At 47.6% G+C, this 24,133-nt stretch overlaps 1 protein-coding gene across 3 annotated transcripts in view; it reads left to right on the top strand.

The window, feature by feature from the left end:
• The window catches only part of HDAC7 (histone deacetylase 7), a 235,609-nt gene that overhangs the window by 141,888 nt on the left and 69,588 nt on the right, over positions 1 to 24,133 (top strand). The window lies entirely within an intron of this gene.

Below are 24,133 nucleotides of genomic sequence, written 5' to 3'. Positions count from 1 at the left end.
TTTCCTCTTCTGTGCCTCTGTTTCCCCTCCCACTCTCTCTGACTTGTCCCGTCAGCCTGTGAGCCCTTCAGGGCAGGACTGGTCTCAGTGGGTCTGTGCCCATACAATGGGGCCTATATTTTGGCTGAGGTGCTGTCATGATACTCCTCCTACTAAGGCTCCTGTTCCAGCCCCAGGATGTAGCAGTATTCATTTGGTGCAGGTGTGGAACAGTGATTAAATGGCTTTTGGGGATTAGGGCCAGCAGGGATGAATGAAGGGACCCAGTTTGGCTTCTGGCTGTCAGCAATATCATGCCAGGTAAGGAGCAGGAAAATGTGTGAGAAGGAGCTGAGGGAACACTCTGCTGTGGGAGGCAAACAGCTCTTAGAGGAGAAGGCCCTTGGGACTGGCCATTCAGGGTCAGGCCAGGCAGGGCCTTGCCTTCCCAAGGCTCCGATTTGAGGACTTGGTCCCTAGGCAGCCTTCTCTTTCTCATGAAGAGAGCAGCATCCCAGCCAGAATGGTCCGGTTGTTCCCAATTTCTGGGAAACCAGAGCTCAGCCTTTGAAGCTACCAGAACTGACCAGCTGCTCGCTCAGGAGCTCAGGGGCCCAGGCTTCCATATTCAAAAGAGTGGGGGTCGTCATGCCACACAAGGGTAGTATGTGCAGAACTGCAGCCAGAGACTAACCCTTGCTTCTTGACCTGCTGAAGGGTAGCTTGGCTCTCCTGAGGGGAGCAGCCTTCTTTGCTGAGGTCTCTGCACCCAGGCAGCCATGCTCCATGAGCCTGGTTTGAATGGCTGATACTCCAAACACCGAAGGAAGCTATATGATGTCAATGGGCTGCCCAGGCCTTCCAGAACAGCACAGAGGTCAATTAGAATCACACTGAGTGGGAGACTGCGGATCTGTCTGTTTCCAACTGAGCTCCAAGCCACATTAGCCAATGCCTTTAGGGGAAGATGAGCAGTCCAGCTATAAGCCCCAGGCATGTTAGTTTGATACTCCCAAGTTCCTGCTACTAATAGCCCTGTGCCTTTGCTCCCCACATCCATGTGACAGAAACCCTTCTTCAAAGCCCAGGCTCCGTCTCCGATCTTGACCCACTGTAAGAAATGCTTCCTTAAGGGAGCAAAAGTTTTCCTTCAAAGACTCAGCAGGTGCTTGAATGAAGATTCCATCTGTCTTAACTTAGATGTGGGAGTGAATTTTCTACTCATAAAAATAACCAGTTGTTAATGCTAAGTTCAGCGCCTCAATTCTGACCAGAAATCCTGCTCCCTGTTTTTCCAGCCTGGACTCCCCAGTCACAGCTTGGCCAGGGAAAGCTGCATTGTGATCTGCAGCCCCTCAACTTTTACAGCCCTGCATTTCATTGGCAGAGAGAGATGATCAGTAATGCACCATGATGGGCTGGCGCATTGCAGCTTCTCCCAGGATGCGGGTGTGCAGGCAGAATGATTCCCAGGTGCACTGAGCCTTTGATGGGCTGGATGTTGGATCTTCCTGCTGTGGGCTAAGACCGGACAAGTTTGAGAGCAACCCCCTCCACGTGTTCAGGTTGGCAGCGAGATGCTGGTATGTGAGATGTAAACTCAATACTGAAGTTTAAATTACACAGTCCTGGGAAAAACATCAGCTCTCCCTAAATGGAGCCCAGATGGTGGCAGAAAGCCATGCAAAACATAGAGTGGGAGCTGGAGGGGGCCAGCAAAGGAGCTGCCCAGGCCCTGTGAGTGATGGGATTCGGGCTGCGGGGGAGGGATATTGGGTTACAGCTCACATAGGCTACACTGTCCAGCCTGCTGACCATGGCTGTCTGCACCAAGAATCAATTCCAAAACCAGGCTGGCTAAGCTGCCACTTCCCCTTAAAACAGCTAATGTTCCCTTGAGTTGCGTCATCATTTTAAATGCTGCATTTCCCAAGCTGAGGTTCCTCATAGCCATGACAACTGAATTCGTGTGCATAAGAGATCAGGGTTCCTGGGCAAACTGCACGAGACAGAGCGGATCTGAGGTAATGAGCATCCAAACTGCCATCACTTGAACATATTCTCTTCACTTCCCTGGGAAGAGATGTTCAGAAGGGCTGAGAGCTGGGAAGTGTGTCAGCCTGGGGCTTGAAGGCAGAGTTCTGCTGTAACTCTGTCTGGCTGTGTCATGCAGGCAGCAGAGGCTGTCACCTAGGGCAGCAAAGCTGTTGGTGTGAGTGACCCCAGGCTGATGGGGATATTTGTTGGTTTGCCCAGGGACTCCTGAGCTGTTCCTGGCACAGAGGGAGCACAGTTGGTGCTGGTCCTGGCATTTTGAATCCCCTTAAATCTGGTTCTTTTTCCTGAATATTAGCCCTGGGTGACTTGTAAATGGTTGGCTCCTCAAATCAATCTTGACAGGGCAGGGTAGGAATCCAGCTGAAGTGCTGTTGTGTCCCTTTCCAGCATGAAAGTGGCCAGGTTGGGTATTTATCTCCATATTACTGGAACCCATAATGGCTGACCAAGGGAACACAGAGCCAGATGGGGGGGCTGGGCAAAGGGATATTGGTCTGTGGGGGAGGGTGAGGGAGGCATGGTCCCTGAGAGACCCAGAAAGGAAGCTTGGGAGATAATCCATCCCCAGAATGTTAATAGGTAGAGTGACAACGTGTATATGTGTGTATATGAATGCACAGAGGACAGAGCTGCTGCACACCCAAAATCCATCAACACAGCTCTGCAGGTGCACAAGCCTCAATGCACAGAGAGACAGGCAAACTCAGACAGACCTGAAGATAAATGAGCACAAGCAGCCACATTCCAAGGGAAACATGCAAAAACCCTGAAAGCTACACACACAAACCCAGAGATATCATAGAAGATGAGGGTTGGAAGGAACCTCAGGAAGTCATCTAGTTCAATACCCTGCTCAAAGCAGGACCAACCCCAACTCAATCATCCCAGCCAGGGCTTTGTCAAGCTGGGTCTTAAAAACCTCTAAGAATGGAGATTCCATCACCTCCCTAGGTAACCCATTCCAGTGCTTCACCACCCTCCTAGAGAAAAGGTTTTTCCTAATATCCAACCTAGACCTCCCGCACTGCAATTTGAGACCATTGCTCCTAGTTCTGTCATCTGCCACCACTGAGAACAGCCTAGCTCCATCCTCCCTGGAATCCCGTCTTCAGGTAGTTGAAGGCTGCTATCAAATACCCCTCTCCCCCATTCTTCTGTAGACTAAATAAGCCCAGTTCCCTCAGTGTCTCTTCATAAGTCATGCGCCCCAGGCCACTAATAATTTTTCCCCCCTCTGCTAGACTTTCCAATTAGTCCACATTCTTTCTGTAGTGGGGGGGCCCAAAACTGGACACAGTACTCCAAATGTGGCCTCATCAGTGCCGAGTAGAGGGGAATAATCACTTCCCTCCATCTGCTGGCAATGCTCCTACTAATGCAGCCCAGTATGCCGTTAGCCTTCTTAGCAATAAGGGCGCATTGTTGACTCATAGCCAGCTTCTTGTCAACTGTAATCCCCAGGTCCTTTTCTGCAGAGCTGCTGCTGAGCGAGTCAGTCCCAAGTCTGTAGTAGTGCATGGGATTTTTCCGTCCTAAGTGCAGGACTCTGCACTTGTCCTTGTTGAACATCATCAGATTTCTTTTGGCCCAATCCTCCAATTTTTCTAGGTCACTCTATATCCTATCCCTGTCCTCCAGCATATCTGCCACTGCCCCTAGCTTAGTGTCATCCATGAACTTGCTGAGGGTGCAGTCCACCCCATCCTTTAGATCATTAATGAAGATGTTGAACAAAACTGGACCAGGACTGGCCCCTGAGCACTCCACTTATTACTGGCTGCCATTTAGACATTGAGCCATTGATGACTACCTGTTGAGCCCAATGATCTAGCCAGCTTTCTATCCATCTTATAGTCCATTCATCCAACCCATACATCTTTAACTTGCTGGCAAGAATACTGTGGGAGACTCTATCAAAAGCTCCAGAGGGGTGGCTGTGTTAGTCTATATACAGCAAAAACAATGAGAGTCCTGTAGCACTTTAAAGACTAACACATTTAATTTCTGCAGACATAAGCTTTGTGGACTGCAACCCACTTCCTCAGATGCAAGAAATAGAAATCAGATAGGGGTATATATGTACATCCAAGGGTAAGGAACAACAATGGGGAGGGTAGGTGTTAGCAAAGTCCATTCAGTTAGAGTAGATGAGGCCTATTCACATCCATTGATTGGAAGGTGAGAATGTGTGAACAGTGACAATTACTTCTTGTAATGAGAGAACCATTCCAAGTCCCTATGCAGACCCAGTTTGATTGTGTCAAGTTTGCGTATGAGTTCCAGCTCAACAAACCCTGTTGCCAGCTCTGCCTGCACATCCACTCTAGGGATATCATCACAGATCCTAACCACATCAGCCATACCATACGGAGCTCATTCACCTGCACATCTATTAATGTAATATATGCCATCATGTGCCAGCAATGCCCCTCTGCCATGTACATTGGCCAAACTGGACTGTCACTACGCAAAAGAATAAATGGACACAAATCAGACATAAAAAATGGTAACATCCATAAACCAGTCGGTCTCAGGTCACTATCAGTCTCCCAGGACACTCTGTAGCTGACTTGAAAGTTGCCATACTTCTACAAAAAAACTTCAAAAACAGACTTCAGCGAGAAACTGCGGAGCTGGAAGTCATATGCAAACTTGACATTCATTTACAGGATAGGGAGTGCATCCTGGAGACAGGGACTCAGAAAATGGTTTCGGGGTCACAGTGGAAACTAACTTGAATGTGAACTCCCAGTTCAATGTGATGACTAAGAGGGCTAACACAATCCTCTGATCTATAAATGCAGGGATATCAAGTAAGAGTATGGAGGTGGTGTTAAGCATTAGTGAGACTATTACTGGGATATTGCATTCAGTTCTAGTGTCTGCACTTCAAAAAGGACATTGACAAATGGGAAAGGGTTCAGAGATGAGCTAGAAGAATGATTTGAGGTCTGGAAAACCTGACAGAGAGAGATTAGAGAAGGTCCAATCTATTTAGTTTAGCAAAGAGAAGGCGAAGAGGTGACTTGATCAAGGTCTATAAAGTACTTATATGGGAAGATTTCTAATAAATGGTTTTTAAATCTAGTAGACAAAGAATAAGGCTGAAAACTGACACTTGACAAATACAAACTGGAAATTATCTCTGTGTCCGTCTTAGAGTCTTAGCCGTTGCCCATCACCATACTATCTGAGTGCTCTCCATAGAAAATCAGGTAGCAACAGTGAAGTCTCTGGCTCTCCCTCTCGTTTGGGATGTAAAGGCTTTGATTGTAGGAGTGTTCTGTTCATTTTGCAGGTTGATGTTTTTTGAGGTGCAGATTTTTTAACAGTGAGGGTAATTAACCTTCGGAACGAGCGCTGGGAAAAATTTTTCAACTGAAACATTTTTCAGAAAAAAAAGAAGAATCGTTGACACTGAAGCTTTTCATGCATTCCTGTTGAGTTCACAGACTTGTTCATTTAGAAGAACAGCAAAAAATCTGAACATTTTAACATTTTTAAAACATTTTATTTTTTCTGTTCAAATACTTTTTATTTTGAAATTTTAATTAAAAAAATTAAGTGCTGGAAATCTAAACATAACACTTCACTCAATCTAAAACAATTATTTTTCACTTTTCAGAATTGCCAGCGAATCAAAAATTCCACTATTTTTCCAGCTCTAATTGGAACCACTTACCTGGTTCATAACCATAGATTGATGATTTCCAAGGCTAGAAGGGACCATTGCGATAATCTAGTCTGAGCTCCTGTGTGACACAGACCAGAGAATTTCCTCAAAATAATTCCTTTGGAATTAGAGCATATCTTAAAAAATAAAATAAAATCTGGATTTAAAAATTGCCAGTGATAGAGAATCCACCACAATCCTTAATACGTTGTTTAAATGGCTGTTAAAAAAAATGCCTTATTTCCAGTCTGAATTTGTTTAGCTTCTTCCAGCCACTGGATCTTGTTAGACCTTTGTCTGCTAGATTGAAGGGCCCATTATCAAATAGTTGCTCCCTGTGTAGGCACTTACAGATTAGGATCAAGTCACCGCTTAACTGTCTCTTTGATAAAATAAATAGATTGAGCTCTTTGAGTCTATCACTATAAAGCATATTGTGGTGAGTTTATCAGTTACTTCGAGTCATTAAATCAAGATTGGGTATTGGTCACTTGAGCTCAACCACCAGTTATTGTGCTCAATGCAGTATTTGCTGGGTGAATCTCTCCTGAGTTGTGCTATGCCAGAGCTCAGACTCAATGCTCATAATGGTCCATTCCGGCTTCAAACCCTGAGTCTGTGAAAGAGCTGGGTTTAGCTGTTCTGTGGCAGGGGAGAGACCAGGAGATCTGAAAGACTGTTCCAGGCACATGGGCTTGGTGTGAAAGCATCTGAAAAGTGAGGCATGAGCAGAGGAGATGGAGGGTGGGTTAGGAGAGAAGCTTGGGTGGGCCACAGGGCATGGGATGGGTTGAAGCCACACATGAAGGTGGGATGGAGATGGCGAGTGGTGAGGAGAGGTTTGCAGGAAGGATTTGTAGTTTGGGTTTATCTGATCTTTGGGCCTTCTTTGTCTCTGTAGAATTTCACTCCTTCTCCATTTTGACCTTCCCCCCTGTTGGCTCATGGTGACGGAGGGCTCTCCTCCTTGCTGGACTCTGGTGTAGGGGACTGCTGATTGCTTGCAGAACTGTACAGTTTTCATTTGCCCAACAGGCAGCTGGGTAGTGCTCAGTTCCAGGAATCTGAGATGGGAAATACTTGTTAGCTCTGCACTCCATCTGTTGCTGCTCAGATACTCCATTGAAGGGTGTCCTGTGTATACTTCAGCTCAAAGCCCAACGGACAGAATCCATCCCTGTATGCAGTCCTGTGCATTACCCTGCATGCTTCACGCAGCACCAGTGGGCAGGATGCCATGTCAATATTCATATCTTAGCCCCGTAACTGAACTGCAATAACAGGATGTTTCCACAGCTAATATCTGATGTCTGGAACAACTAGAAGGAATCTGTACACAGCTGAGCTGTCTCTCAGGCTTCCTGTCCTCCGCTAGCCCCCAAACAACAGCACCATCACTTCCCTAAGCTGTACTTTCTCCTTGGCTGCAGCAGAGCAGTTCTAAAGGACCCCTCAATTGAGCAAAGCCAAAAGTTGGCAGCTGGGGCTGAGTGTGGGCTGCCTGCAGCAAAGCATGGCTGGGGGTGGTGGGCTGAGATGTGGAGGAATCCCAGAAACAGGAGCAAGAGGCAGGCACCTGCTGCCATTGCTTTCTCCAGAACAGGTTCCTGAGCCGAGGTCAATTCAAAGGAGGGGTGAATGTGATTAGATGACAGCCTGTCAGTAAGTGCACTCCAGAGTTATCTGTGAATTTTGGACACTGGGACTTGTATTATCCTGTAACATCTCATGAAGCAAAGGGAAAACCTTGCAGAGTCCACAGAGGCGAGATCTAGGCAGTGACCCAGGTGAACTAAATCAAATGGATAGCATGCAGCCTGACCTTTCCTTCTGCTAAGTATGGGGCCAGGAATCTGGAATCCAGGCAGATAAGGTGGGGCTAGAGACTGTTGAGTTCCAAACAAAACAAACTGCTTTCAGCTCCAATACGCTGCCAGTCACACTTGCCTTCTCACTTAGCATCAGCACAATGAATCTCCCAGTTAGAGAGAGTGGGAGCTCTCAGTTCGTAACCCAAACCTTCCTCCAGGCTTCCACAAAACCCTAATTACATCTAATTATAAAACTTGGTTGCTTTATTTTGATAGACTCACAAAATTAGAAGGACTGTAGATAAGCTGGTGTTGGAGGTTAGGGAGTTACACTGGGGTAGTTTAGTCCAGTATATCTTGAATTTAGGAAAGTATTTGATGTAGAGTCTCTAGGAATCTTAACTGAAAATTTCATTCAAATTGACTTAGATGGGAACTCAGTCATGTGGAGTGAAAACTGGCTCAGTGGGTAATGATTAACGGCAAAGCATGGCTTTTAGAGACTGGTGTTGTTTAATATACCTAATGATCTGGAAAAGGGAGATAAAAACACCTTGATGAAACCAACAGATGATCCTAAATGCAGAGGAGCTAGGAGTGCCAAAGACAGACTAATAATTCTGGGGAGACTAGAAGAATAGGCAGAAATCAACACAATGAGATTTGGCTTGGAAAAATGCAGTTTATATATCTAGGGAAAATTCCAAAAGGTAGAGAGAAACCTTGGGCAGCAGCTGTGCTAAGAAGCTAGAGAGAGCAGCAGTGCAGCATGAGGCCCAGTTCATCATTGCCTTACGCTAGTGCTAAGTGAGTGCCAGATCCCCAGCCAGAATGGTGATGTTTTGTACAAGGAGCATGGCAGTGATGAACTGCATTTGAAATGTGATATGGTTGCAGAACAGGCTAGTGCAGTTCACGACAGCATGTGCCAAAGCTTATCCTCCCAGCACAGGGTGGTGACATAACCTCCCTGGCCCCAGAGCGGCCACATTTGGAATACAGGGTCCCGTTCCAGGCACCAGAGTCAGAGTGGCCAAAGCACTGGGAGCTGGGTTGAGAACAGCCAAAACGATCAGGGGCCTGAAGGGACTGATTTTTTTTTCCTGCCTCACTCATGTGGTGGTGGGAGGCATGTTGGTAACTCCAAGCCCCCCCCCCTTGCCTTTGGGGAAGACCCTCATACAGTCACTGGGGAGACAAGCATTCCCCCAAAATCACTCCTACACCTCTGTCATTAGCACCCGCCATCCCAGCATCAGTCCTTGATCTGGGGCCTCCTCTCTGGATTCTGGCTGCTCCTCTGGCTGGATTCTGGCAGCAGATGCCGAGGGGCCAAGTGCCCAGGCGGCATCCTGGGCCTGTCCCACAGACTTACTTATGCCTGCTGTGCTCTTGGAGGAGCAGCGCATGCCCTTCCACAGCCCACACATGGAACCAGCAGCTGTGCGGATCCACGGGGCTAGAATTTGATCTGGTGATCCCTGAGTGACCCCCACAGAGCAGCGATCGAGGGGCTGTGAGCCTGGTGGGCCCGAGCACCACAGACTGTGCCACCCACAGGCCCAGGCACACTACTGAGGCACCAGGAAGTTGCTGTGCAGCTAGGTGGATCCCAGCTGGAAGCTACAATAGGCCCTGCTTGTTCACCTTGTTTCAGTTCCTGGCTTCTGACTCCAGCCCTGGTTCCTACCTGCCAGCTCTGGCTCCGACTCTTGGCTCCAGCCCTACCCATTAGAGCTGACCCCCCACACCCCAGCTGTGGCAGCTACAGGAGGGAGGGGCAGCATTTTCTGGCTACTCTTTAGCCACAGGCTCTCCTGTTTGCCTCTCTCCTCACTGCTCAGCAGGACCTCCTCCGGACCGGGAAGCTGGTCTCGGCGACAAGGTCCATGGCGGCAGCCGAGGGGGCAGATCTCCTTGTGGAGCCCCTGCTACACAACCTCATCTTGGTGTGCGGGTGGCAGAGGCTCCATCGAAGTGCCAGAGATTGGTCCTGGCAGGAGTCACCAAGATCAGAGACCTCCTGGACTACAAGCGGCAGGACAGGGTGGATCCCCAAGCCCTGGGTCAGTGCATGGGGCTCCCCACCCCTCGGGCCCCCCGGCAGGTACTTCAGGAGGTGAGGGCAGCCTTGTCATCTGCCTCTCAGGCTTACCTTGAGCGGGTCCTGCGGGAGGGTGCTCCCCGCCTGCCCCTCACCCCAGGCCTGATCTTTTCATCTGGCTCCTGCCCCGTGAGCCCTCTAAGCCGCCCCCTCCATATCCCCCGAGCCGACTGCAAGATCTGCAGTCAGTTCATTTCCAAACTGTGCCACGGACACATCTGTGCACGCTCGTGCTCCACGCTCTCCATTTCCTTATCCTCGTGTTCCGCCCTGACACCAAGTGTGGGACATTTTGCCACCTGTCTAGGGTGACGAACCCTGGTGGGCCAGTCTGTATTCCACTTGGTCCCATGGCCCACAGGAGATATTAGCTGGCAGCTCCTGCATGGAGCCGTGAGCATCGGTGTGCACTTGGTGCAGTTCACTCCCCGTCCCAATACCTGTCCATTCTGTGGTGTGAGGGAGTCTCTGAGCATGTTTAACTGGAGTGCTCCAGGTTGCAGCCCCTGTTCCGGCTCCTCCAGAACCTCCTCTAGGTTCTAGCTGCATTTCTCTCCACACCTTCTGATCTATGCGCACCCCATCTGTGACACAAATTCGTGAGACCTCCTCATCAGCCTCCTCCTCGCACTGGCCAAGGTGGCCATTTACAGCACCAAGGAAAGGATGTTGGCTGAAGAGGTGCTCGGCGGCTATGGAGCTGTTTCCGCTCCTCTGTCCGATCACGCATCCGGGCCCAGTTTCTCTGGGCTGCATCCGCTGGCTCCTGGGCCATGTTTGAGGAGCAGTGGGCACTGTCCAAGGTTCTCTGCTCAGTGTCCCCTTCAGGTTCCCTGTTTAACCCTCTGACCTTCATGCCTGTTCCTGTTTTTTTCATTTGCTGTCCCCTGTAACCAGCTGAGTCCTGGGCTTAGTAGCTCCTTCCCTTTGGCATGGGGGGGACTTTCAAGCCTGCCCACGTCCTGGTGCCCAAATAGTCCTCGCCACTCTGGGCTCCAGGGACAGGGCTGGTCTTCAATGCCCTATGCTTGGCTGTGGGGTGGGGCAGCTAAGGGGGATGTGCTTTTCTGTGGTGGGCTGGGAGGAATGGGATAAAGTGGAAATATTAGGGGAAATAGTCATCACACTGCCTGGTATCAGCTGTGGAGGAGGGGGCCCCACTCATGGCGATCTTTATAGTTCAGCTGAACAGAGCAGTAGGAGAAGGGGAGCAGCCATCCCTTGGCTAGCATCATGGGACCAGGGCATAAGCATTGAGGCCTAGTGGTTGGGGCAGGAGTTGATAGCCAGGACGCATAGCCCAAGGGCAGAGGCAGAGGCCAGGTACCGGAGTCCAGGATCAGAACCCAGTTACTTGGAGGGAGGCCAGGCAGGGGCAGGGCTTGGTCCAAGGCAGTAGCAGGACTGGAGCAAGACTGGGAACAGTAGCTATCATAGCCATGGGCAAATGTTTTGAGCAGCTGCTGGCCTGCTGCTGGGTTTAAGAGCTGCTGCAGAGGCTTCCCACAAATCAAGTTGTGTAGCCAACCAGGCAGCCTCCTACAGACCAGCTGCTCTGGTTAGGTTTACTGGAGACTGGCTTTGTTGCAGGCCCTGCTTCCTGACAGCTGGCTGATCACCTGGGGATTTCCCATTGCCAACCTCTAGAATTCTTTATAGACACCTTCCATGTGAACATGGGAGTAGTGATCAATGGCTCCATATCTAGCTGGCAGCCGGTCACAAGTGGAGTGCCCCAGGGGTCGGTGCTGGGGCCAGTTTTGTTCAACATCTTCATTAATGATCTGGAAGATGGGGTGGATTGCACCCTCAGCAAGTTAGCAGATGACACTAAGCTAGGGGGAGTGGTAGATACCCTGGAAGGTAGGGATAGGATACAGAAGGACCTAAACAAACTGGAAGATTGGGCCAAAAGAAATCTGATGAGGTTCAACAAGGACAAGTGCAGAGTCCTGCACTTATTACGGAAGAATCCCATGCACAGTTACAGACTGGGGACCGACGAGCTAGGCAGCAGTTCTGCAGAAAAGGACCTGGGGGTAACAGTGGGTAAGAAGCTGATTATGAGTCAGCAGTGTGCCCTGGTTGCCAAGAAGGCTAATAGCATATTGGGCTGCATTAGTAGGAGCATCAGCAGATCGCGGGAAGTGATTATTCCCCTCTATTCGGCACTGGTGAGACCTCATTTGGAGTACTCTGTCTGGTTTTGAGTCTCCCTCCTCTCCCACTACAGAAATGATGTGGACAAATTGGAGAGAGTCCAGCGGAGGGCAACAAGAATGATTGGGGGCTGGAGCACAAGACTTATGAGGAGAAGCTGAGGGAACTAGGCTTGCTTAGTCTGCAGAAGAGAAGAATGAGGGGGGATTTGATAGCAGTCTTTAACTACCTGAAAGGGGGTTCCAGGGAGGATGGAGCTAGACTGTTCTCAGTGATGGCAGATGACAGAACAAGGAGCAACGGTCTCAAGTTGCAGGTGGGGAGGTCTAGGTTGGACATTAGGAAAAAGTTTTTCACTAGGAGGGTGGTGAAGCACTGGAATGGGTTACCTAGGGAGGTGGTGGAATCTCCATCTTCAGAGGTTTTTAAGCTGCGGCTTGACAAAACCCTGGCTGGGATTATTTAACTGAGGTTAGTCCTGCTTTGAGCAGGGGGTTGGACTAGATGACCTCCTGAGGTCCCTTCCAACTCTGTGATTCTATGAACATTGATTCCTTCTTCCCTCACTGCTGGACTGATCAGTGGGCTGGGTCTGTCTGTCTGTATTGTAACCTCTAAAGCAGCATGTGCAGAGAACACTACAATGTAGCCAGTTGGCTACAGGAAGCTTTTATCTCCCTAAAAATTGTATGCCTGGTTCTGGCCTGCTGGTGGGATCAACAGTGGGAGCCCCTGAGCAGGAAAGTACCAGTGTCTGAGCCTCACGTTCTCTAGACCCACTCTGAGCTGTGTGTCTACAGTATTGCCACGGCTAGTGGAAGCACCAGCAGGGCATTCTAGGGCATTCTGGTGTTGCAAGAGAAGATAAATCCTCTGAGCTCTGGCCTTGCTGTCTATAGGGCCTGGGAGTCAGTTCTCACGTGTCCTGCTGGATTCTGAGGATTGTGTCACTTGGAATCTGGGTTCTAAAAAAACTAAATAGAGGTCTCTCCTCCAAACCTCTGAGACAGGGGCACATTGTTATTTCCTTTCATGGATGGGCACACAGAGCACACAGACTTCGAAGAGCAGGTGTGCTGGCACAGATGCAAGGGTAGGGGGTAGGTGGCTTGTGTCTCCTGTAATCAGGAGCTTTGGGGGCTGGCTCTGTAGTCCCTATACAGCTTTTCTGGGGCACAGGTCTGCAGGAGGAGGGCATAGACCTGTACTGTGGTCCTTTTGCACCAGCTCAGCTCACATAAAGGGGCCATCGAGGAACAAGAAAATGGATGTCCAATCAGAGCTAGAGCTTTCCAGAGTACAGCACTTTGGGTGCTGGGCACTTGGAAAACCTGCCCATAAACATGCCAACAAGAGCTGAGCATTTCTGAAAACCTGGTCCCATGTGAGTGGCTGAATTCTGAATGCAGATCTTTTGAGCCCCAGTCCAGACCTGGAACCATCAGACCATCCTTTGTGTCTGTTCCTTGCTGTGGGAGGAGCCCTAGCCCTCAGACTCCCTCTGCCTGAGGTAAAGCTGGCTGGAAAACCTCAGCTGAAATGAAATTTTGAAAATGGGAAGGCTCTTGTAGACAATTTTCCTACTTTTCCATCCAGCCGTGGGTGTGAACATCAGGAATCCCTGCAGCAGCAGGAGCACCTCCTCTGCTGATGCAAGCTGTCCTGCATCTGTTCCTGCTGCGGCGCACAGGGTGTGACTGTGAAATCCCTACAGTGCTGCTGGCAGAGATGAAGCTCTCCTTCGGCTTCTCTCTCACCGGGAGAGGGGTGAGCTAGAGCAACAAAAATGTGCCCTTACACTTGAGTAACTGCTTCCAGTTTAAGATGAAAACATTTGCTCCTGAGGTTGGAGTCATTCGTGGATTGCAACATCCAGGCTGTGTTTCCAATTAATCTGCTGAAAGCGTCATATATTTCCAAGTGCACTAGCTCAGCACAGAGATATCTGGCATTGAATTTACAGTGACATGCCAGCTGAAATGCACACAGGGCTGGCTGAGCAGAAGCCATGGAGGAGAAAATGGCCTCAACATGCTGCATTTCAAGAAGCTGGCATTGTTTAATAGGATGCGTCATTGCCATAATACCCACTGGGAAGGGGCACAGCAACTTGGGTAGTGCTCATGTATGAATGTGCCAAGGGCAGACCTAACTACATAGGAAATGATAAAGCCTGAGAATGTAACTGGAGCATAAGAGATCCTGGAAATTCTGTGGTCACATACTCTGCAGTGCTTTTCCAGGACCCCCTTGGACTCAGGTGACTGCATGGCTACTTATGATTATTGCAGTTCTTCTCCTTGGTTTCCTCATTCTCTCATGGGTGTGGTTCTTCGCTCAGTTATGTACTTCTATATGTCTGCCGGCTGTATCTGCATGTATGTATTCACACATTCATTTCCTACCGATAGTCAACAGAAAGAGAGTTTGTTGTGCAGTGTGGCTGGTGAGCTGGGGAGAGGAGACTCAGTGGCATTAGTGTTCCAAGGCCTTTTGCAAATGGACCCGTCAATTCCTTCACTCCTTGTCCTCCTGTGGAGGGATACCTCCATTTCTTCAGTTGCACACTTGCTTTGTGCAAAGACCTGAACCCCAAGTGTCTGGCTGTCTTCACCCTTCATCATTGGCAGGTCAGCAGTCACCTGATCAAATTCTTTTGGTGTTATGCATAGGTCTGTATTGAGGCGAGGAGGTGGGGGGTCTTGCTTTGTCCATGCAAAATAGGTACAGAGCAGTGGTACAGAGCAGCCTGTAGATGTTGCTGGAAAGCCTCAGACCATCCGGTGTGTAATCAGTTGAGCAGGGATTGTGGGCTTCAGAGAGTGGATCCACAATGCATTGCAAAACAAACCAACTTCTTCCCTGCTTTTACAACTCATTTGTCACCTCCAGACTTGTCTGCCAAGCACCAGAAATGCTTAGAAAGGCTGTCTTGGCACCTTGCGGGAAGCGTTGTTGAGGTGGCGCTGTCTGAGGCTTTCAGTAAAGGAACAAAAGTCACCTTCTAGTTAAAAATAAAGAGTGAGTGAGCACTGGGAGACTCCTCACTCAGTCTCTTGGATCTGTGAGTGGGACATCAGCAGGTTGAGAACTCCCTCCCCCCCGCTCCCATTCCCTGTTCAGGTTTCCCCCTTAGGGCTGCGGATTGCGAAAGCCAGTGTTCTGACCTGGAGCTGGAACAGCAACCAGATGCATTCCTTTTGTCTCCCATGTTATTTTCTGAGAAAACAAAGTGAAATTGGATCTAGACAAACATCCCAGCTGGGTGGGGAGCCAGGCTCATGCCTTAGTGAGTGCAAACACTTTCATGGAAAGACAGACAGAGTGCGCAGAAAGGTCCCCTTGCCAGGAACCATGGTCAGCTGGAGCCCCACCCTCTCTGCTGAGTCAGCAGGATGACGAGACTGGATGGGGAAGTTTAGGCTGGGCCAATGTCTGACTGCAGAGGTCACTGGTGGTTTTCCTATTCGGGTGTTTGTAAGGAAAGTGCAGCTAGATCTGGTAGAATCATTCGCGTTTACCTGTTGGACACAAGCAGTAAATGCTAGAGGCAGTGTGCTATAGTGACTAGGGCACTGCTTGGTAATCAGGACTTCCCAGCTCTTTGCCACTGACTCACTGAGCCCCTGCCTCTCTTCTGCCTCAGTTTCCTGAGCCGTGCTGTGGAAAGGATGATCCACTCTCCTGTTCAGATTTTGCACACAATGCTGTCTGCAGGATCAGTGGCCAGGGTAAGACATTCTGCTATTATTAACGTGCAAGTTGAGGGCTTTCTCTGCAGTAGCCAAGGAAGGCCGATTTCCTTTGTTCTCACCTAGCATTACATATGCTCCAGCATGTTCTGCTCCTTCTTCAAATGGGCCAGGCTGTGTGACCTTTCCTTGGAGGAGGCAGGACCCCCCTGAAACACAGCAAGAGCCTTCCTCCAGAAAGGGGAGGTGCTACACACCAGCTGAGGTGACAGGTCATTACAGGAGTGCCAGAGGAGGACCCTGGGCAGTGCCCTCTGCCCAGAGAGAGCTCAGTGGAATCCTGCCTGGATGCCCGCATGAGGGAGGATTCAGAGCACAGCCCCACATGTGCTCCAAAGGTTCTGATCTCTCCTGCTAGGGCAAACCTCAGGGGACCCTCTGCTCTGATGCTCTGCCGTGTGGTTGCAGCTTTACCCAGTGTGATCAGGGCTGAGTTTAACAGCATCAGGAACAGTGTAATGCAGAGCTCAGCATGGTCCCATGGCATCTACCCCCTGCATGAACTGTTTATGTGCTGCTCCAGATACTCCTGGTTGGATGTGACCCATGCTCTGGTGTTTGTATTGAACTGGGGTGGCTCCAGGAGCTGAACTCCCAAGGGTCACTGGCTGAGGGAAAGGTGACTGGATGCTGTAGGAGTGGGAGATGGGAATGGATGGATGTGTACCTGCATGGGCCTGGGATGGTGCTGCCACTCCTGCTTGTGTGTCTGAGTCTGTCACCTTCCTCCATGGGCTGAGGTGCCCTCCAGCTGAGGCTATTAGAGTGGGTAGCGGCCAAGGGGGCATACTTTCTAGAGGGGCAGGGGGTCAGCTCTACTTGTGGTAGAAAGTTCCACTGAGTCTCAGGAGTGGAGCAGTCAACCATTGTTCTTGCCTCTGAGCTTTCAGTTCTTTTAGATGAATAGATTTCAAGGCCAGAGAGGACCATTGAGATCATCTGGTCTGATCTCCTGTGTAATACAGGCCAGAGAATTTCCCCAAAATAATTTCTAGAGCAGATTTTTTAGAAAAACATGCAGTCTGTATTTAAAAATTGTCAGTGATGGAGAATCCACCACAACCCTTGGTGTTCCAGTGGTTAATTACTCTCACCGTAAAAAGAAAGAAAAAAAGCCTTATTTCTAGTCTGAATTTGTCTACCTTCAACTTCAGAGAATCATAGAAGATTAGCGTTCGAAGGGACCAACCCCAACTAAATCATCCCAGCCAGGGCTTTGTCAAGCTGGCCTTAAAAACCTCTGAGGATGGAGATTCCACCAACTCCCTACATAATCCATTCCAGTGCTTCACCAACCCTCCTAGGGAAAAGGTTTTTCCTAATATCCAACCTAGACCTCCCCTACTGCAACTTGAGACCATTGCTCCTAGTTCTGTCATCTGCCATCACTGAGAACAACCTAGCTCCATCCTCCCCCGCCCCCCCCCCCCACTTTCAGGTAGTTGAAGGCTGCTATCAAATCCCCTCTTACTTCTGTTCTTTTGTTCAGACTAAATAAACCCAGTACCTTCAGCCTCTCCTCATAAGTCATGTGCTCCCTAATCATTTTCGTTGCCCTCTGCTGGACTCTCTCCAGTTTGTCCACATCCTTTTTGTAGTGGGGGGCCCAAAACTGGACACAGTACTCCAGATGTGGCCTCCCCAGTGCTGAATAGAGGGGAATAATCACTTCCCTCCAGGGTGGATTGATTTAAATCACCAAGATAATCATTTATTTAAATCAAGTTTCCCACTGTTACTTCTTCACATATTTCTTAAGCAATGGTGCAAATCTGATCACTAAAACATGTTAATTTACAACTCAATACAGCCTTTTACCCATCTAGGAGGGTATACTTTGTGTAATTTTTTAGATAACTTGCTTTTTCTTAATTTAGGAAGTAGTACATAATACTCATTACCTGTGTCAAGCTGCAGATGCAACAGCACTACATTACGAACGATAAGAACTAAATCAGACACACAAACACAATAGCACTTATATTTTATTAAACTAAAGCTTAAATGGTACATACATGTTTCACATTTGCAATTGCAGCAGTCTCCTGAGTTGCCAGCTGATGGCTTAAACTCTTTTTTTTTTTTTTTAATTTTCAAATTTTATTAACTCTAACAGACAAGTCATCACAACATTAAACATATGCGGTCCTTAAAACTTCTACAACTAGCTCACATCTTCCCCACTCCCACTGTCATTTTTATTCATAGACTGAAACAGAAATACGAGTTTTTGTGCTTTTTCAACTCCCAGTCGATTTCTTAGCTTTGAGTGAATGTAGAACGGGCTCCTGCCCAGTCTGGTCCTGGCTTGGTGGAAGGCCACTGCGCCCTCCACAAAAAGGGGGGATATTAGCGTCCGCAGGCTATCGCCCCGGCCCTTCAGTCAGGGCGGGCAAGCAAAGAGCAGTGACCTCGAGTCAAGTGGGCAGTAGACGATATTCGCTCTTTGGGGGTAGCAAGGATAGGGGGAGGGGAGGGTGATGCAGGCCCACCCAACTCCACTGCGTCCCAGCCCAGGGCCCTAGCAGTGGCAAAGGCGTTGCCACTCAGTCGGCAGGGCACCCGCCGCAACACACCGACTGGGCTTACCCCTTTTACAGCCATGCCTATGGCTGTCCCTGGGCTCCTTCCTCCCCGTGTTCCCCGGTACCTGCGTCCGCCGGTTCCTCCGGGTCGCTGGGATACACCGCCCGGGGTAGACCAGTCAGTCCCTCTTCGTCCATGGGTGGTAGAGCGGGGAGCTCCTCGGCGAGGGGCAGCTCCTCCAGGTCACAGGGCTTGGGGTAGGGCTCAGCCTCCGGCAACTCCTCCAGGTCTGGTCCTGCCTCCAGGGGTTCAGTGTCTGGCAGCTCCTCCAAGTCCGGGCCAGCTTCCGGGGGGAACTCCCAGCCCTCCGGTTCAGGGAGCTTGTCTCAGTCGCTGCAGCCCCGAGGCTGGGCCCAGTCTTTCGGGCCTGTTGGCCTTGGCCAGTCAAGTGGGCCCAGAGGCCCGATCCAGGCCTTAGAGGCGGGCCGCCAGGGTCGCTTCTGGGGCCTCGAAGCTGGGAGGCGGTTGCCTGGGGCGGAGGCCTGGGAAGGTTCGGACCTTCGCTGCAGCCGGCGAGACAGCACGTCTGCCTCTCCCTTCTGAGCCACAGGGCCTGCTTTTTGTAGCTGCAGTCCTTACTGAGGCTCCGCCCCCATGCTGCCGGGTTGGCTGGCCGGCAGGACCTTTTGGTGGCCGGCTGCCCGGTTGCCGGGCAGACTGTGCTGCCGGCCTGTTTAGGGTCTGATCGTGCCCTCACACCCAGGCTCGGAGGAAAGCCATTGCGCCTTCCTACAGTGAATAATACCAAACAATGAAAATATTCTCTCCGTGCCTGCAGAGGAAGCTACTGCTGTGAAAAGTTGGCTTAGCAACTGAAGGAACTTGGTTTCAAGGTGCCTGGCTAATGATTTCCACCAATTCAGGGGAGTGACTTTGTTCAAAACATCATCAGTAAACATGTACTGTTTAAATGGTTCCACTCCAGCCCTGAAATTTATTATGACTGGCATAACTGAAGAGTGATTGTGAGATGCCCATGCCATGGCAGCAGCATCTTCTTCAGAAGTTAGGCATCTACCTTTATATCTGGGGTCGAGAATGTTCACAAGAAAATGAGATGGAATTAGTGCTTGATCCATTCACTTCTTTATTGCCTGCAGTTTAACTTTCTGGCAAGGTATTTCTTTCTTCAATGTCTCTTGAAGTGCCTTCCAAATTTTGACAGCATCAGCAATGCAGCAACAATTTCTCTGAAGTTTGTTTAAGGCTATGGATATAGGCTTCAGTATACTGAACATATCCTTTACATTCCTCTTTAATCCAACGTTAGATACTTTGGATGAGTTACTTCCATCTATTTTATCATGGTTTTCTTCACAAAGTTTTATGAGAATAGGCCAGTTCTTAAAAAATTGTTCAAAACAATCAACCACAAAATTCCATCGAACATCTTGAGGAGGAATTAGTTTGGATCCCCCTGCTCTCTTCAGTGAAACTGAAGCAAAATGGTTGTTACGGAAGTATTTTGTGACTTCAACAACATTTTCTTTTATTCCCGGAGAACACGTACTTAAGTCTTTGGCTAAAAGATTCATTTAATGGGCACTGCAGCCATATGTTATTAAGGAGCATCCTTCTGTTTCTTCTTCTAAGTATCTTCACATCTTTGCCATGTTTGCAGCATTGTCTGTGACAAAACAGCGCACATGACAGTTGAATTTTTGTTCACAGTTTATTACAGCTTTCACTGCCACTTCTTATAAATATTCTGTTGTGTGGGCATTTCCTGATGTATCTATTGCTTCTGAAAGATATGCAACCCCATCTTCTGTTGTCACACAGGCACATATTACTGGATCATTGTGTACATTGCTCCACCCATCAAGACTTAAACTGGCAAATTTCCCCTCAGTATTTATTGCACACTGTTCAAGTTCCTTCTCATGCACTATATCTAGCAACCTTCCACCAATGTCTGCTCTTCCAGGTGGAGTGTAGCTTGGTTGTAAGGACTCAACCACGTCAATGAAGTGTTTATTGTTAACAATGTGAGAAGGAGAATTTGTGGCATAAATGAACCAAGCAATCTTTTCATCTATGGTGTCTTGTTGGTATTTGCTGGTTCTTACTACAAAGCCATCCACGGTGGTGGTTTTACTGGATGATTGAAATCTTTTGCTTGCTACTGATACTTTATTGTCTGAAATACGTTTAGTTGCAGCACTGCTGCTAAAAGTACCAACGGATGACTCTGAAGTTGTTGCAGATAGACAGTCACAGTCAAAGTCTCTTATGCTTAAATGGAATCCTGAAACAAAATTAAAAAATGATTTTGAATAGTCGTTCTTCTCAGTTCTTCTCACTCTATTATTCAGTTAATCATTTACATTTTTTTCAGCAAGGACGCAGATCTGATTCCAAATTACCAAAAAAGCTAAGAGTGACTGAACTTAGAGTGCACTTAATTTTGGAGTAAGCCCTATAGAACTCACTGGCACTTCTGTTTTTTGAGAAAACAAGTATAGGATGGGGTTCCCTTGGGAAAGCTGAGTTATGCTGAAGTAAAACAGGGAATAGACTTATGGCATCGCCACTATGGTCTATGGCCATCATGTTCCAAAATAAGGGGCATGTATTATATAATTTAAAATAAGAAAATGATACCCAGTGGCAACTGGCAACTCCAGATTTATCTTACTGCAGCTTTCTGTACCGTATTCTTGGGTGACAGATTCTAAACCTAGTTAACTAATTAAACAAGCCATAAGGATTAACTAAGCTAAACTTTTTTTTCTAGCAACATCCAACATAGCAAATAGCTTGGGAATTTACATTAAATCACACTTATACTAAAAGGCATAGAGAGAGTCTTGAAGAATGATGCATTGCAAAGTGAATTATTTAAGTTACTAACCAGTTGATCCACATTGTTCTTCAGACATATCCCCATCTTCATCCACATCATTTTTTCCCAATAAGCAGTTTTCATTATGATGTTTCATTCTTGCAACTAGGCCCTGCATCTCCTTCTTGCACTGGTTACACTTGACACGTTTTCCTTTTTTACCCAAGGAAGGAATTTCTTCAAAATATTCCCAGATAGGGTCTCTCTTATACCCAGAAGCCATGACAGTTTTTCTGTGGCAAAAGTGTGGGGGACTATAGGAAGCTGTGTGTGTACTGAATAATGTCTTCCCTTTTTCTTTCCAGTCCACTCCACTGTTCCTTTCTACTCTGCCTCTGTCCTTTCTTTCTCTGCCTTTAAGGCAGTGTCTTAACTAACTCCTCTGTCTTACTTGGCCCAGATCCAACACCATATAAGCACAGAACAACAACAATCCTATCCAGCCTGTGTCTTTCTTTTGCACATGTGCCTTTAGTCTGCTGAGAAACAGAAACTGAAAATCCAGAACTTTCAAGAAGCAAGAGCTGGTAGTCAGGCTGGACAGACTACAGCCATTAATTCATTTTTATGAGATTGTTAAGTGTAGGTTTAGCATGTTTGTGATGAGATTTAATTGTAGCTGTTATTTTTTAAACAGGAGAGAATTTTAGTATTTTATTGATGATTTAAAAAAAATAAAAACAAATCTGATTTAAATTAAAAAAATCCAATTGTTTTTGGTTTTTTAAAAAAAATCATTGATTTTTATCCACTCTGCTTCCCTCGATCTGCTGGCCATGCTCCTACTAATGCAGCCCAATATACCATTAGCCTTCTTGGTAACAAGGGCACACTGTTGACTTGTCCAGCTTCTTGTCCACTGTAACCCCCAGGTCCTTTTCTGCAGAACTGATGCTTAGCCAGTCGGTCCCAAGTCTGTAACTGTGCATGGGATTCTTCCGTCCTAAATGCAGGACTCTGCATTGTTGAATGTCATCAGATTTCTTTTGTCCCAATCCTCCAATTTGTCTAAGTCACTCTGTATCCTATCCCTACCCTCCTACGTATCTACCTCTCCTGCCAGCTTAGTGACATCTACGAACTTGCTAAGGGAGCAGTCCACTCCATTCTCCAGATCATTAATGATGATGTTGAACTAAAGCGGCTTGAGAACCAGCCTCTGGAGCACTCAGCTTGTTACTGGCTGCCAACTGGACATCGAGCTGTTGATCCCTACCTATTGAGCCCGATCATCTAGCCAGCTTTCTATCCATCTTACAGTCCATTCATCCAACCCATACTTCTTTTACTTGCCGATAAGAATACTGTGGGAGACTGTATCAAAAGTTTTGCTAAAGTCAAGGTATATCACATCCACCGCTTTCCCCACATCCTCAGAGCCATTCATCTCATAGAAGGCAATCAGGTTGGTCTGACATGACTTGCCCTTGGTGAATCCTTGCTGACTGTTCCTGATCACCTTCCACTCTTCCAAGTGCATCAAAATGGATTCCTTGAGAACCTGCTCCATGATTTTTCCAGGGACTTAGGTGAGGCTGATCGGTCTGTAGTTCCCTGGATCCTCCTCCTTTCTTTTTTGAGATGGGCACTATATTTGCCTTTTTCCAATCATCCAGGACCTCCCCCAATCACCACAGGTTTTCAAAGATAATGGCCAATGGCTCTGCAATCACATCAGCTGACTTCCTCAGCACCTGTGGATGCATTGCATCTGTCCCCTGGACTTGTGCATGTCCAGCTTTTCTAAATAATCCTGAACCTGTTATTTCACCACTGAGGGCTGCTCACCTCTTCCTCATTCTGTGCTGCCCAGTGCAGTAGTCTGGGAGCTGACCTTGTCTGTGATGACCGAGGCAAAATAATCATTGAGTACTTCAACTTTTTCTCCATCATCTGTCACTAGGTTACCTCCCCCATTCAATAAGGGGCCCACACTTTCCCCTGACCACCTTCTTGTTGCTTACATACCTGTAGAAACCCTTTTGTTACCCTTCACGTTCCTTGCTAATTGCAACTCCAGTTGTGCTTTGGCCTTCCTGATTTCACTCCTGCATGCTCAAGCAGTATATTTATACTCCTCCCTCGTCATCTGTCCAAGCTTCCACGTCTTGTAAACTTCCTTTTTGTGTTTAAGCTCACGAGCCATTTAACTTCCAGGCATTGAATTGTGTTATACCTTTCTCTGCTAAATTGAAGTGCTCATTATTTAATATTTGTTCCCCATGTAGCCACGTATACACTGTAATCATCACTGTATCCTTCTCTTTGTTAAGATAAATAGAGTGAGCCCTTTGAGTCTATCACCATTATGCATGTTTTCTAATCCTTTAATCATTCTTGTGGCTATTCCCATAACCCTCTCCAATTTAGTAACATCCTTCTTGAGTTGTGGACATGAGAACTGGACACAGTATTTCACCAATGACAAATACAGAGGTAAAATAACCTCTCTACTCCCATTTGAGATTCCCGTTTATGAATCCCAAGATTGCATTAACCCTTTGGCCACAGTGTTGCACTGGGAGCTCATGTGCAGCTGATTATCCACCACAACCCACAAATCTTTTCAGAGGCACTGCTTCCCAGGATAGAGCCCCCCATCCTGTTAGTATGACCTGCAGTCTTTGTTCCTAGATTTACACGTTTACATTTAACACATATTGTTTGCTTGTGCCCAGTTTTCCAAGCTATCCACATGGCTTTGAATCAGTGACCTGTCCTCTTTATTATTTACCACTCCCTCAATTTTTGTGTCATCTGCAAACTTTATCAGTTTATGTTTAAAATTTTATGTTTTCTTCCATGTCATTGATAATAATGTTAAATAGTGTAGGGCCAAGAACTGATCTCTGCAGGACACCACTAAAAACAAATCCACTCATTGATATTTCCTTGTTTACAGTTACATTTTGAGACCTATCAGTCAGCCAGTTTTTAATGCATTTAATGTGTGCCATTTTAATTGTTCTAGTTTTTTAATCAAAATATTCTGTGATACCAAGTCAAATGCCTTACAGATGTCTAAGTATATTATGTCAACACTGTTACCATTATCAACTAAATTTGTAATCGCATCAAAAAATATATCAAGTTCGTTTTATAGGATCTATTTTCCATAATCTTATGTTGATTTGTATAAATTGCATTACCCTTCTATAATTCTTT

This window comes from Emydura macquarii, unplaced genomic scaffold (assembly GCF_026122565.2).
Source record: "Emydura macquarii macquarii isolate MOO-44397 ecotype Brisbane River unplaced genomic scaffold, CSIRO-AGI_Emac_v2 contig_1002, whole genome shotgun sequence".
In the NCBI taxonomy this organism is placed as follows: domain Eukaryota; kingdom Metazoa; phylum Chordata; order Testudines; family Chelidae; genus Emydura; species Emydura macquarii.
Note: the sequence above shows the minus strand (reverse complement) of the source record. Positions and strands in the feature narration are given on the sequence as shown.